The sequence below is a fragment of the Siniperca chuatsi genome, linkage group LG7, assembly GCF_020085105.1.
Source record: "Siniperca chuatsi isolate FFG_IHB_CAS linkage group LG7, ASM2008510v1, whole genome shotgun sequence".
Classification (NCBI taxonomy): Eukaryota; Metazoa; Chordata; class Actinopteri; order Centrarchiformes; family Sinipercidae; genus Siniperca; species Siniperca chuatsi.
Window position 1 is genome coordinate 6,039,123 of NC_058048.1, and position 14,473 is coordinate 6,053,595.

General features: G+C 40.4%; 1 protein-coding gene across 1 annotated transcript in view; it reads left to right on the forward strand.

Moving 5' to 3' along the window:
• The window catches only part of clcn2c (chloride channel 2c), a 195,072-nt gene that overhangs the window by 2,809 nt on the left and 177,790 nt on the right, over positions 1-14,473 (forward strand). The window lies entirely within an intron of this gene.

A 14,473-nucleotide genomic window follows, 5' to 3' on the forward strand; every position in this document is an offset into this window, starting at 1 on the left:
GAAGACCACGACCATGTCTGGATTGTTCCACTAGGGGGCCCAGAGCAACCATGTTGCGCCTCCCAGGTTTAACACTGTTACACAACAAGACAATACTTGCTCATGTAGAAGCTGCTTCATGTTCTGTGCACTTTTTGAAATCAGGTGTTGCAAGTTGCAAGTCAGTGTTCCCTCTTGTCAGAGCTGCGTCCCTCTTCTCAACAGGTGCTGTGGCTGGATTGCATGTGACGTTACACTTTGTCGGTGCCTCTGCTAATTTTGATGCAAAGCTTTTCAAAGAATTGAACACAAAATTTGATGTCAGTTAAAAAACAAAAAAAAAAACAGTGTATGTTCAGGATGTACCGGACATACTTGTAATTTCAAGTTGCCTTTTGATGAACTCAGAGGCAGTGGGTTTAGGAAAACAACACAAACAATGCTTTGATAAGTTAACGGCTGACCCAGCAAGTTCTGCCACTTTCTGGATGCTTTACACGGCGGTTAGAGGAATCGACATGCTCGGGTGCAACCATACACAAAGATTTTGCTCTGAATTATTAAATGAAAGATGACTGAAGAAGAAAAATAAGAGGCAGATTCATGCCCTCGCCCATTTATGTTATAAAGGGCCAGCCTGGTATCATTTTGTATGCAGGTGCCGCCCTTTATATATTTTTCATGAAAAACAAAATTTCCTTGAATAAATGTGATACAGAAACCAACAGTATGCCACTTTGTTTTGGGAGTTAAATCTCATCGACTGACATCATCCAAATACATTTTTAAGCAGAACTTTATTTACAAAGATTTATTCTTGCTAATGAGATTCAAAGTTCAGTACAAAGTCATAAAGTACTTCCATCACAGCAATGGCACTGATGGCCCCAGCCAGAGCGGGCCCCGTTATTGTCAACAGCGTTTATCATCTTATCTTTTATGCAACAAAGTGATAAAAATATGCTGCCTAGTTCTGTTATAGTGGTATATATTAACTTGCAGACCATGTTGTTTTACTGAGTCTCATCATCATCATGGCACTGATTGATTTGTTAACCATCGACTGTTTTTCCAGCAGCCACAACAGTGGCACAGTAGCTGCTACCCAAAAAGATGCTTCATCCATGATTCCATATTGACAATTCAAAAGAAAAGAAACGTATGTTATTTTTTTAACGAGCATGAACGTTTTGTTTCCATCTTTTTAATGAGAGCAGCTGCTGCTGTTTGTCATGTGATGACATCCTAGGCATGAGCTATAGGCCCGTTTATCAAAACTGAAACATTTATCCTCAAAATTCCTAACATGGGACAGGGAAGGGCGACACGTCCTGACACTTGAAGGGCTACAACTGGGGAATATTGGGCATATTCTTTCTTGAGGATTTGCATAAATGATTGATTAACAGAACAGTACCCTATTCGTTTTCTGTGGCTCGACTAATCAATGAATCAACTAATTGCATCAGGTTTATCTGTGCAATCTTGGAGTCTGGATTATTCCAGGGCGCTCGTTGTTGTTGCTCTTCTTCTCTTTTTAATGTTTGTTAATCCATATTTGGGACCTTGCTGTTTAAAGCAGGATGGGGATTCTTTAAGGGTGGGTTACATATGAATATGTCTGAAGTGTCCTTGGTGGGAAGGAGATTACTTTAGACGGGGGGAAATGAGAGATGAAAGCCGAAGCATTTCTCTGTGGAAATTACATATTTAATTCTCTATCATTAAAAATACAAGAACATATTTCAAACGTCATTGTAGTGCTACCATAAGACAGTGAATTGAGTGGGTGACATTTCTTTCCTACCTTCAAACCTAAGAGTGATTTTGGCGTTTTGTCCTTACAAACTGATGACTGAGGCAGTCTCTTAGACCATGACTAAAGAGCTTGCTCTGCTGTATCTGCTTGTATGATTAAAAAGATCAACTTTCTTTTATGAAACTTTTTCCACTTACATTTCCCACATACACCTCCAGGGACACCTAATGCATTGTGATACTCAGACATGATGATTCTGATCAGATCACCTAGGGAACCTGTGTTGAGGGATAATGTCTTTGTCCTGTCTTGTGCTTCAGTTACTGACTGAGTTACTCTAGTAAAACTACACTTTACTGCACTCTTGGGCTCTGTCGACACAGTCCATTAACGCAGTAGTTGACGTTTAAGTGGGAAACAATTAGGTGAAGCAGCAACTGAGTGGGCAAAGAGCTGCAGGTCTGCAGGCCAGACGGGTTTTTCAAGCATAAATCAGTCCAACATATCCACGAGACTAATAGAGCTGTCTACCACCAAATAAACACCAAGTGTATCAGCGGACGTGCTGCCCAAGTTCACCACTCGAGGGACAGTACCTGACTTGTTGAGACAGAAGGAGAGGAAGGCGTGAGGTATGGGTGGAGGCAAATGGAGGCAAGTGGGGGATGGAGTGTCGGAGAGCGGTAGGATTGCTCCTAGTGTTTAATATTGATCTTTGAATCCTGCTTCCACTTTGATGGCCTGAGAGAGCGAGCCAGAGTGTGTTACCGTATGAAGTGCTGGAAGACGTGAAGTGGGAAGGGGATCAAATAGCCTGTTTTGTTTTCAAATGAAACTGCTTTTGCTAACGGAAAAGCAATTTTAATGAAGTTAATCCGTTTCAGTCTGTGGGTGGAGCTTTAGAAATGAGGGCTTGGTTGAGATTGCCTTCATTCCATGTTGCTGTCTAAAGAGCAACCAAAAAAGTTTATGTGTGTGTATCTGCGTGTTCATGTATATATGTGTGTGTGTGTGTGTGCATTTTACAATGCTACTGACATTCTTGTTCAATTTGTGCTGGATAATCATTTCCCTTGATTGTACACTCACTGGGGAACAACTTGAATGGGTCGCAATGTTGAGCAAATTACAGTTTTTCTGTTGATGGGACACTGATGGTAAAGTAATGACATGCAGCAGAGAGACTCACAAAGAACGGCAACTGAGTGTGGTCCATCCTAATGAGCACTTTTACATGCAGCATGTGGTGCCCACAGACTGGAGGAAATTCATGTTAAAACTGGTTTGGAAATGGTTTTGAATTGAGACCCGAAATATTTCACAAAATGTACAATTGTACAGGTAGCAGCTATCAATGCCTATGCCTGTCATCTCAACTTTATGATTTCTAGTGTTGTATTACATGTAAGACTACCTAAAACCCTGTAAGCAGCATCGAACACGTTCTTGTACCAAATTCAAAATGCACAATATCAGCCCAACAATTCATTTGGAGTCGTGTTTCTGGACACCTGACAAATGTAAGTCCAATAGTCGCTCGCCTTTAAGCTTTGTTTTGGTCTCCACCAATACTTGAGGAAAATGTCTGGTTCTTTAGCTGCTAAATGCTCCACTATGTCTACTAGCTAGCTGCTAACTTTGTCTTTTTGCCATTTAGTGCTAGGCAGGTAGCGCACAGGGGGGTTGATTCATCGTAAATACACAGTATATAGTGCAGCTTTAATTTGTCTGTGTTTTACCGTCTGAGTTGAGCCAATTTTGTTAGTGCACTGTTTTCACTGTGTTCTGGTCCTGTGTTCAGGACCAGATGTGAGTCCTGGACTATACACAGTACAAGCTGGCTTTGGACCAGTGTCTGGACCCAGCATTTGACTATTTGAGCCAATTCCGGCAGGAGTTCGGCAACCAGGAATGCCGGATTTAGACCACTGATAGCCACCTGGATGATTCATATAAATCCTGAAATGACAGATTCTGTAAATGATTCATGAAAAATCTTAAGTACTTACAGAGTCATCTTAAACCAAGACCAAATCAAGAATATCAGGTGAGACATGACCACTAAATTGTAGCCCAGACATTAGACCAGGCGGTCTTATCAACATTACATTGCCAAAGCAAATAAGCAGAGTATCTCTTAAATGTAAGAGATCCAGACAGATCCTGACCACATTCAGACAGTGTCCACAGTCTGGCCAGAGAGGAAGGACACTACAAGAAGTCCTTGCTAGTAAATAGAAGAAGGATGACGTTGTTACAACAAAAAATATGAGATAATGGCACTTAAAATGTTAAAATGTGATAAATATCAAAATAACAGACTGGTTTAATTCATCCGTCAGACAAGGGGGGCAACAGTAATAAAACAACAATTTGTGCTAAAACAGAAGGAGTTGGCTGCACAAAATGTGACTGTACATCACAAACTGAAGGACAGGAGGGATAGGATAGGAATAATAATCTTGAGATTGCTATTAACGATCATACCTGATTAATTCTTGTGTGGTTATATCATTCTGGCTTTGGCTTCATCATTTTTTACAGTCATAGTGTAACTATGTGGAATTTGAATTACAAAAAACTGGATATCAGCATGGACATGAGGCAATTTGTTTGATATAAATAGTGGTCAAATTGGTCGCACTTTATTTTACAGTACACTAATAAGACATAATAAGTCGTACTTTGTATCAAATTGGACCTAGACTAGAAACTAGAAATAATATGTTATTAGACAGTAAACGAACACAGTTATACCCTAATTAGACACCATACACCTAAATTAATCTAATTAGAAACCGCATATAATGCCATATTAGACCCAAAATATACCATACTTAGACACTATTATACCAAATTATTCTCAAATTAGAACCAATTGGGAGATCATAATACACAATTAGACACCATTTTTACAAGATTAATCAAATCAAATATAAAACCATATCAGATCCAAAATATGCTACAGTTAGACGCTATTCTACCCTTACTACCAAATTATGCTATATCAGACACCACATTTAATGCTGCCCACATGGGCCTATGATAGCTTAATTAGACAACACAGGCTGTAAATAGACGAATTTAATGACACATACATCAGACATAGCCTTTATAACAGTCGCACACCTATTAATAGTTCTGGGAGGGTGACAACAAGCGGGAAGAGGGTCGAGGGGAGTTCAGCTGTATGTATGAATGTATTTCTTTATTATATATGATATTTATTGGTAATACAGTGAAAAAAATGGCAGCCTGGTCACAAATTTTCTCAAATTAAGGCTAAACAGTTCACTAAAATGTGTTTCTGAAAACATTTGAAATACACAATCCAGTAACAAAATCATGATTCAAATTTGATCTGCACTGCCTATTTTGACAATTCACTGACAGTTCACTGTATCAACCAATCAGAGCCCCATACTAGATAAACGGCTGTAATTGGCCCAACTGAATCCAGGACAGGTGGAAATCTGTCTGAATGGGAGGGGGGCCAGACGTATCAGCCAGAGCAAATGAAACATGAGCTCGGCAGATTCATCTGGTTCCCAGGCTACCTGTACACTATCTGCTCAGCACCAAACAGCAGACTGACAAAGTTAGAGACTAGCTGCCGAACATAGTGGAACACTTAGCAGCTAAAGAGCCAGATATTTCCCCAGGGAGCTGGCAGAGACCAAAAACAGAGTTCAAAGGAGAGTGAATATTGGACTTACAATCTTCAGGTGGTCAGAAACCCAACTCCAAATGAATGCTAATGTTGCTCCGTCTCTGCTGAATGTGAAAATAGGGCTGTACCAAAATCAACATTATGGACCGAGAGTTGGTACCTCAAGGCGATGTATCGCAGTGATTCGACTGACAAAACGAGAGTCAACTCAGTGGCTTATCGACTGATGATTCAAATCATCGACGTTTAGGGGGCAGCCCTAGTAAACAGGTAACTGGTGGCCAGTACATTAGCTGTAACAACTTTCGAAGGTGCTAATATGTCAGTGTTATGTTTAAAGCTTGCTGTGCTGCCCCCAAGTAGCTGGAAAAATAAATGAATACAGGTATTGGCATTCTCTTGGTCTGAAAATTACTTTATTTCTAAACACATTCTTCCAGGATTTGTGGTTACAGAATTCATAACAAAACAGAAATCTATGCAGGTCACCATTACAGAAATATTGAAATTCATCATAATGTGTGTAATGTGGATCAGACAACACCTTCTTCATCTCATAAAAACACATCACATTTAAAGCTGCTAAGAAAATAAAGGTTTTGCTGCCTCAAGCGCCCCCAGGCCAGCACATCCTGATTAAGCCCATTGACCCTTGAAACAGATAGTTCCGTAGTCAGTATATCTATATATGCACAGCAGCCAAGGAGAAAGCAGACAAGCTCAGAATCTTCTCCCCATCACCTTAGGCATCTTCAGACCTGTGGCTTCCCATCACTGGAATCCCAAACCCATCCGTTCTATAAAAAATGAGCCAGTGCTCATGGCCTTTCTTTTCCTCCTCATTCTCTGCCTCAAGACAAAAATCGAAAAGAGGCGCCTCCGCCACCTCAGCACTGAGACGGTGGGTGGAAGAAAAAAAGAATGAGAGGCAGAGGAAAAAAGAGAAGTGAGACTTGGTAAAAAATTGCCAGAGCTGCCACATTTTATGGACCATCTTTAATATTTAAACACTACTGACTCCTGAATCACCTAGATTCCTGTCGAACCTGCTCACTTTGAATGGTTTTAATGAGGTCCATAGTGTGAGGCATGTTGATCAGTGTTTGCAGCAGGCTGTTTTTCTGTGTACTTTAATTCCAGACTGTAAGTAAGTTAGTGGCTCCTCAGGTGCAACAGACATTACTCAGATGGGGTTGGGGGCGAGTACAAGAATTTATGGGTAAAACAAAGAACTCAGCTCCCAGCATATGAATTAAGCTTTTTTCGTCTGGAGAGGAAACTTTTCATAAACAGAGGATTTTCACGTCGACGTGCACGCAATTCAGATATTGTACACACAGGGCAGTCATACGTGAACACACTGGGAGGTTGCTTCTCTGTTGAACTGACTCATCCTTATACACACACCTAGATAAACACACACACTTTCTGATAGCTCAGAGAATCTTTATTTCTTGTAATTGAATCATCTTCAGTTAGCTTCAAATCCCATCAGAGACTAGTCAGCATGTACACCCAAGGTCACTATCAGCACTCACACACACACACACACACAGATGCACACAGATGCTCAAAAATACAATGAATGCTCAGTAGTCACCTGTTTGCCATGCCAGCGCTGCACACACACACAGCTGCGCACAAACAGGTGCTGAGAATGACAAGACATATTTTTTTTTGCACCTAAGTAGCAGCAAGTCATAGCAGATTGAAGTCTTTGTTCCAGTCTTTGTCTTTGTAAATGACTTAGACCCAGATTTAGCTGACACACATTTTCGACTGTTTAACTGATTAAATGGCTTAAGTAGATTTACTCCAAAAACAAACAGAAATGCTGTGGAGAGAGAGGACATCCTGCTGCATCGAGTGAAACCACAGGGTTTACATTCCTATTTTGGATGCCAATGACATCAGACAGAGGTGGACAGGTTTAGGTGCAGGTGCAGGTGCAGGTGTTTTTACGTTTGCTTTAAATGGAAAAGTTTTTGTTGCTAAGAAATTCCACCAAAACCAGGGACTGAAAACCAGTGTGGTTACAGAGCAGTTCACGAGGGATTTTGGACATTCTGAAAAGCTTAAAAAATAATTCCCTCGCCAAAACCTCAAAATGCCATTTCTGCTGTTACACCATGTGTAAGATAAGTAAAAGAAGTAAAGACGTAAAAATGAATTGCTGTTTTAGTGTTGAAGATGATTCTTCGCTCATCTAAGTGGCTACATCAGTTCTTATGACAGGCGGGGATTTCAAAATGCCTGGAAACTCTCTATACGTTAGTAGAATCATTACAGACATATTATCATGTGTAACATTTCCCCTCACAGTGGTAATTAGATAGTGTTTTACAATATTAACAAGGGCATGTCTGTGTTATAAAATGTTATGTTAAATTTTGAGGCACCTTTAAAACATTTTTGTTTTTGTTGGGTGGCTAATGGTGGTTTATTCTGTGATTATAGAAATGTTGGGTTAGTGAGTTAAAGGTACCCTGTGCAGGTTTTAGGGCAGTGTTGTTCCACCGCTGATCTACAGTTGGCGGCAGGAAATACACCAAGCAAAGGTGCCACCAAACAACTTTTGTTTTGACAACAAAACAAAAATGTGCCACCGAAAGGCAACTTAGTTAGTAGCTAGCAAACATGGATGGAACAAGGAAATGCATTCAACACCTTGTTAGACCTCAAGGTTAAAGACACAAGTCTGTTTCCAGGTGTTGGGGAGTAGCCTACTTCTGCATATGTGAAAGTTGTATAAAGCCTTTTGTGGCTATATTAGCCCCCACTAACATAACACACCTGTATCTCAGAACTGTCGGCGGTCGAGTTGCATTGTGGGCAATGTAGGCGCCATGTTTTGAAGAAGAATGCATGGAACAAAAAGGATGATATCTCTGGTTCTGCTGCATTGATTCTGATCCTTTTTTTCTAACTGTGTATCGTGACTGTGACAATGTTATAGGAGTGCAATGCTAAATTGGAGGTGTACTCCTTGAATGTAAACATAACTGTGTTTGTATACAATAAAACTCCACAGGGCACCTTTAATGGGGACACGACAGGCTCAATGTCAAGATGTCACTTCATTCAAAGAAGACAAAGGGGTTTTCAGCCATCTGACCTTCATTACCTCTGAAGTGCAGATCCCACTCACACAGAAATGAGACAGGTGAACCCATTTAAGGTCATTGGAAATGTTTAAATAGCATCAAATCAAATATCAAATCTACTACTCCATAACCCATCAGTAGGATATTACAATACATATGATAGTACATATATAGTACAACAGTTAATATGTAGATACTGTCTAGTTCATTCATTGCAACATAAACAGGAGAATAGAACTAGGAATAGTTCCACCTGTGACACGTGACTGGCAAAATGACAACTTCAGATTAGGCTTAGACCCTCTTTAGCGCAGCAGCTGATGTTAGTTCAGACTCAGATGAAACCCCAGCAGTAGTTGCCTGTGTAGATTATAATTTAACATAAACATGGCTAAATTCAATGGTGTAATACTTCTATGCAATATAAAGTGGCGTTCGGTAATTTATTACCAAAAAACATTTGTAATCACATAAGGAGGTGTTGGAACACACCCTGTGTTCATGGGGCAGAACAACAAAGCCTGTTTTGTAACAGTTGTTGCCACAATGAAGCATGTTTACAGTCAACATCAAGTCCTCAGCCAGCATTCCACATCTCAAAGTGGACTGTGACGTCCACTCCCTTAACCTGTGTCGACTCGAACGGATCAAAGAGAATGGGAGGATCATTATGAATTTTAGTGCAAGTCATTACATCATGGACATTAACTATTAGCCTAAAGATAACAGTGAATAACTAAGGTCTGACAAAAATGACATCAGCTGCTTATGGCACTTAGCATAAAAAATGTCTCTCCCTGAGGATGTTACCATAGATAGATAATGTGCTGTCTCCTTATGTTTCTGCTGATGAAGATTCTTCATCCTCCAAACTATGACCATAGTTGTCGGACACGTCCATCCACTGGAATGTGTAGGAGCTTGTCTGTGAGAAGACATGGTAGCATGGCCCCATCAAGTTTTGTTTCTAATCTCAAACTAACCAGTGTTACAAAATGATATACCATCGACAGTGTACCCGTCTGGCCCGGGGGATTTACTGGGTGATTTATTCACTTCAGACCAGATGATGGAAACACAACTCATTTACATTTGGTTGGCTTAATGGCTGGATACAACCACTGCTAATGACAAATGGAATAAAAGAGGGAGTAGTGTAGCATTGTGATGGATAGCTGAGCATGGAGAATAAACTCGTGCTCATATCCAGTCTAAGACACTGTCACCCAGTGTGGGCTGAAAATGTGGCTGCACCCTGAGGTGTTGTATAGTTTGTGGTAGAGTGGAAAGTGAAAAGTGAAGTCACACAGCTGTTGCTTAGGGCTGCTCCTAGTGTGAGCATGTGTGTGTGTGTGTGTGTGTGTGTGTGTGTGTGTGTGTGTGTGTGTGTGTGTGTGTGTGTGTGTGCATGTATGGCCTCAGGCTGTTGTACATGACTGGCAGAATAAGACAGATACCAATTGGCAATGCATGTCATATATTACTGCAGATGTACAGCTACCTGCACTGTGTTATGCTGTTTGTGTGTGTACCTGTATTAATCTCGTTGTGGGTACAAAAATCTGTTCACAGAGTTACATTGCAATGACTCACCTCCCATTTGTAAACCATTCAATTTTAGGGTTCTGACTTGTTTTTTGGTCAAGGTTAGGTTTAAAGCTAGTGCAGACTTTTACAGTCTTGTTGGATTGTTTGAGTGCTTACACTTTAAGACATTTTTTCCCCACACTGTTCAGCCTAGTAGAATAAAAATGACATCCATATTAGCCAAATCCACACCTCACAATTTACTTCCAATGCCAACGATCAGTGCCAATGCAAGACATAGTGTGTCCTCTCTCTAAACCTCTCTCTCCCTCTCTCTCTCTCTCTACAAACCTCTCTCTCTACAAACCTCTCTCTCTCTCTCTCTCTCTCTCTCTCCAAACCTCTCTCTCTCTCTCTACAAACCTCTCTCTCTCTCTACAAACCTCTCTCTCTCTACAAACCTCTCTCTCTCTACAAACCTCTCTCTCTCCACAAACCTCTCTCTCTCTACAAACCTCTCTGGTTCTGTCCAAGGTTTCTGCCTCTTAAAGGAAGTTTTTTCTTGCCACTGTCGCCAAATGCTTGCCCATGGTGGGAATTGTTGGGTCTCTGTAGAGCACGGTCTAGACCTGCTCTACAGAGCCGAATCCACACCTCACAATTTACTTCCAATGCCAACGATCAGTGCCAATGCAAGACATAGTGTGTCCTCTCTCTAAACCTCTCTCTCCCTCTCTCTCTCTCTCTACAAACCTCTCTCTCTACAAACCTCTCTCTCCCTCTCTCTCTCTCTCTCTCTCCAAACCTCTCTCTCTACAAACCTCTCTCTCTCTCTCTACAAACCTCTCTCTCTCTACAAACCTCTCTCTCTCTCTACAAACCTCTCTCTCTCTACAAACCTCTCTCTCTCTCTACAAACCTCTCTCTCTCTACAAACCTCTCTCTCTCCACAAACCTCTCTCTCTCTACAAACCTCTCTGGTTCTGTCCAAGGTTTCTGCCTCTTAAAGGAAGTTTTTTCTTGCCACTGTCGCCAAATGCTTGCCCATGGTGGGAATTGTTGGGTCTCTGTAGAGCACGGTCTAGACCTGCTCTAACTATAACTTCTGTTATGAATTGGCACTATGTAAATAAAATTGAATTGAATTTATATAGTGAGGGGGAAGTGGGGTGTGGGGAAAACTACCAAAACTGTGTACATTTAGGATGATTAAATATAAATATAGTACTAGAATTATTATGTACTGTATGTAACTTATCTAAGAAACAAAGGGCTTTGTGTGCCCAGTTGAAATCTGGTCTTTTACCACTTAATGCTGAAACTGGGCAGTAAGTCAGTCTTGAAGAAGAATAGTGGATTTGTCCTGTCAGAAAGATATAGAAAACTGGTTTAATTTTGTTTTCTATGGTCCTTTTTAGCTGGAACTGCGCAATAGTGTGTTTAGAAAGATGAAAACAGAAATTGATTTTGAAAATACGGAAGATGAAACATTTAAATTACCCAGTTACTTTGAGAAAACCTGGGAAATGATGAGAAAAGAGGCTCTTCATCAGGATAAATATCAGGCTCATAGCATTTCTTTTGTTTAGGCGTAGTGATCTTTCCCTAACCTTAACCATACTGTTGTCATTATTTGATATATTGTAGAGAGTGAATGAATGAATGAATTCCGGGGTTTTGTGGAATGACCCAGTATTGACATTCTTGTCTCGCAATAAAGTTGAACTATTATCATGTTTACATGGGGGTGCAAAACCTACAGAACTGATGACGAGGTGTACTGATTACAAGATGTTTTCAGTTGGATATCTACAACTACTGCAAATGATTGTGAAATTCAATGAAAGAGTGAGAAGTCGCTGTATGTGTGTTCACTGCATCCTTCCCTCCTCACCCTTGTTTCATGCTGCGCTCTATTTGGATGCTGCTCATCTCCCATCTGAGACTCATAAGATCCCTCAACTAATCTTGTTTTTGGCAACGACACACTCAAGAACATGTTTGAAAACTGTAGTAGCATCTGGGACAGCTCATGATGAGGTCAGGACGCATCTTGGAACTGCGACCTGTCGTGACGAGAGGGTGCTGACTTTTTGCATCAGATCTCAAAAATGGATGTGAGACAAGCAAATCATGGCAAAAGTCGTGCAGTGTCCATTAGGCCTTAGGGTCAGGTTGCAGTTTAGGTAAGGGTTGGGGTTAGGCATGATGTAGGTATGGTTAAGGTTAGTCTTCAGTGAATGACTGTAAGTCAGTGCATGCGTGACAGAGAAACAGATTTAAAAGCAACAGAAGAAAAATTGACTGAAGAGATGTAGAGGCAGACATGATGAGAAAAGAAGGAAACAGAGACACAGATGAGAGAGACAGTATTTTCATGGTTTTATCTCTAAGCAGTCTACAATTGACTTTCAAGGTTCTTGGAAAGACAGTGGCCCTCGTTCATCTAACTACTGGACTCTGCTTGTTACACTGTCAAACTGCCATAAACAAAGCTCTGACTCATATCTGCTGAGAACATCTCTCTGCTCAATTCAGTATTTGCACTGCACATGGAAGATTATTGGAATTACATAATGATATTTATGAGTGTGCATATTTCACTGTGCCAAGACTTTCTTTAAAGAAGTGAAGACTCACATAATTAGTGTTTATCATATTTAAATAATGAGCTCTTAAACCACAGCCGCCTCTGATTTATTTGTGCTTATTTTAGTTCTGTTAGAGAGTTTCATTAGTCTGATGTGGCAAGATTTTCATTTCCATAGTACATTTGGCTCTTTTACAATACCTTGATGAATGAGGACCAGTGTCCTTAGATGAATACAAAGTTTTGAGGAGATTTTGTCAATTAGTGCAATCGTAGTGGATTATCTGGGCAATGCATTTTAATATTCACCTTCATTTAGAGGATTTATAATCAATCAATCAATCAAACTTTATTTGTATAGCACCTTTCATGCAGGTTAGAACAGTTCAAAGTGCTTAACATATGACTGACAACACGATAATAAGACAGAAGTGTAGACCCTAGTAGAGTGAAATAAAATAGTTTAAAGAACGGAACAAACATAAAAATGATGATAATGAGAAAAAGATTAAAAGCTATAATAGTTCTGTTCGAAGTTTTTCCTTGCCACTGTCGCCAAGTGCTTGCTCATGGAGGGATTTGTTGGGTCTCTGTAAATAATATTAGAAAGAGTACGGTCTAGACCTGCTCTATAGGAAAAGTGCAATGAGATAACTTCTGTTATCAATTGGCGCTATATAAATAATATTGTATTGAATAATAATAATAATAATAATAATTATTATAAAATAGAATTCGATATAAGCTAGGTTGTCAAATACCAACATTTTGTCACACCCCTTGGCGATTCCTACAGATGTACAAGGTACTCTTGAGCGTCTGTATGAGAAACACTGGGCTTTCAATTAACTTCAATGTACAACCAATGGTAATGAGCTATGACGCGGTTTGGCGGCAACCAATTGGAATTTAGAAGTCCTGCCCTTGTATTTTGTTTTCAAGCATTCTAAGGAACTTTGCCACCTATTTCATCCACATCAGAGCGTCCACGAATCCTTCTACAGTGTTGTTGGCAGGGCAGCCAGAGCAAATTTTGAAGCTCTCGCCGGCAGCAGTCTGAACGCACGGTTAGACGCTCAGATGAACTGCTCTGGCCGTCCATCCACTCCAATATTAACCTGACCGCGGCACTATGAGACGCTGTGAGCATCAGTCCCATTGGCTGTCAGTCAGTGATGTCATGCAGAAGCTGTAAACCACAGGGTATTCGACTCCTGTTTTGGCTAAACTATGGCTGCATTTCATTAATAGTTTCACTTCCCGTCATTCACTTCCTCTCAGCCCTTGGTATTACATAACAGCATACGTCGCACGGAGGCCATTTGGAGAGCAGATGGAAAGTGTGCAGGGGAGGAGTGGGGATTTAAATGGAACACACCCAAACTATCATGGATCATCACCCAGCTGTAGGCTTAGGGCTGTACTGCTTTTTACAAATCATCAGAAATATCTGCTGACTCATTTCAATGAGGCAAAGGCGTTTTCTGCAGATAATTGCAATATGCAGGCACTTTGTAATTAGCTGCATCAGTTTCTGATTTAGAAATTTCTGTTTGAAAATTTCAAACAGAAAAATTTCTGTTTGTGATCGGCATCATGATTATCATAACTATTATTGCTACGGGTTTATGATATCTTGCAAAACAGCCATTTCTCCATGCAATTAGTTATATGACATTTTTCAGAAAAAGTTTCAAGCTATCAATGAGTTTCTCTTGATAGAAACTGTCTGCTAACTAGGCAACAGGAGTTTTATGTCAATTACTGCCACCTAACCATGGATGTATTAAATACATAACTGCAATGCATTGTGGGTGATATACATCTCTGGAGTGACCATCGTT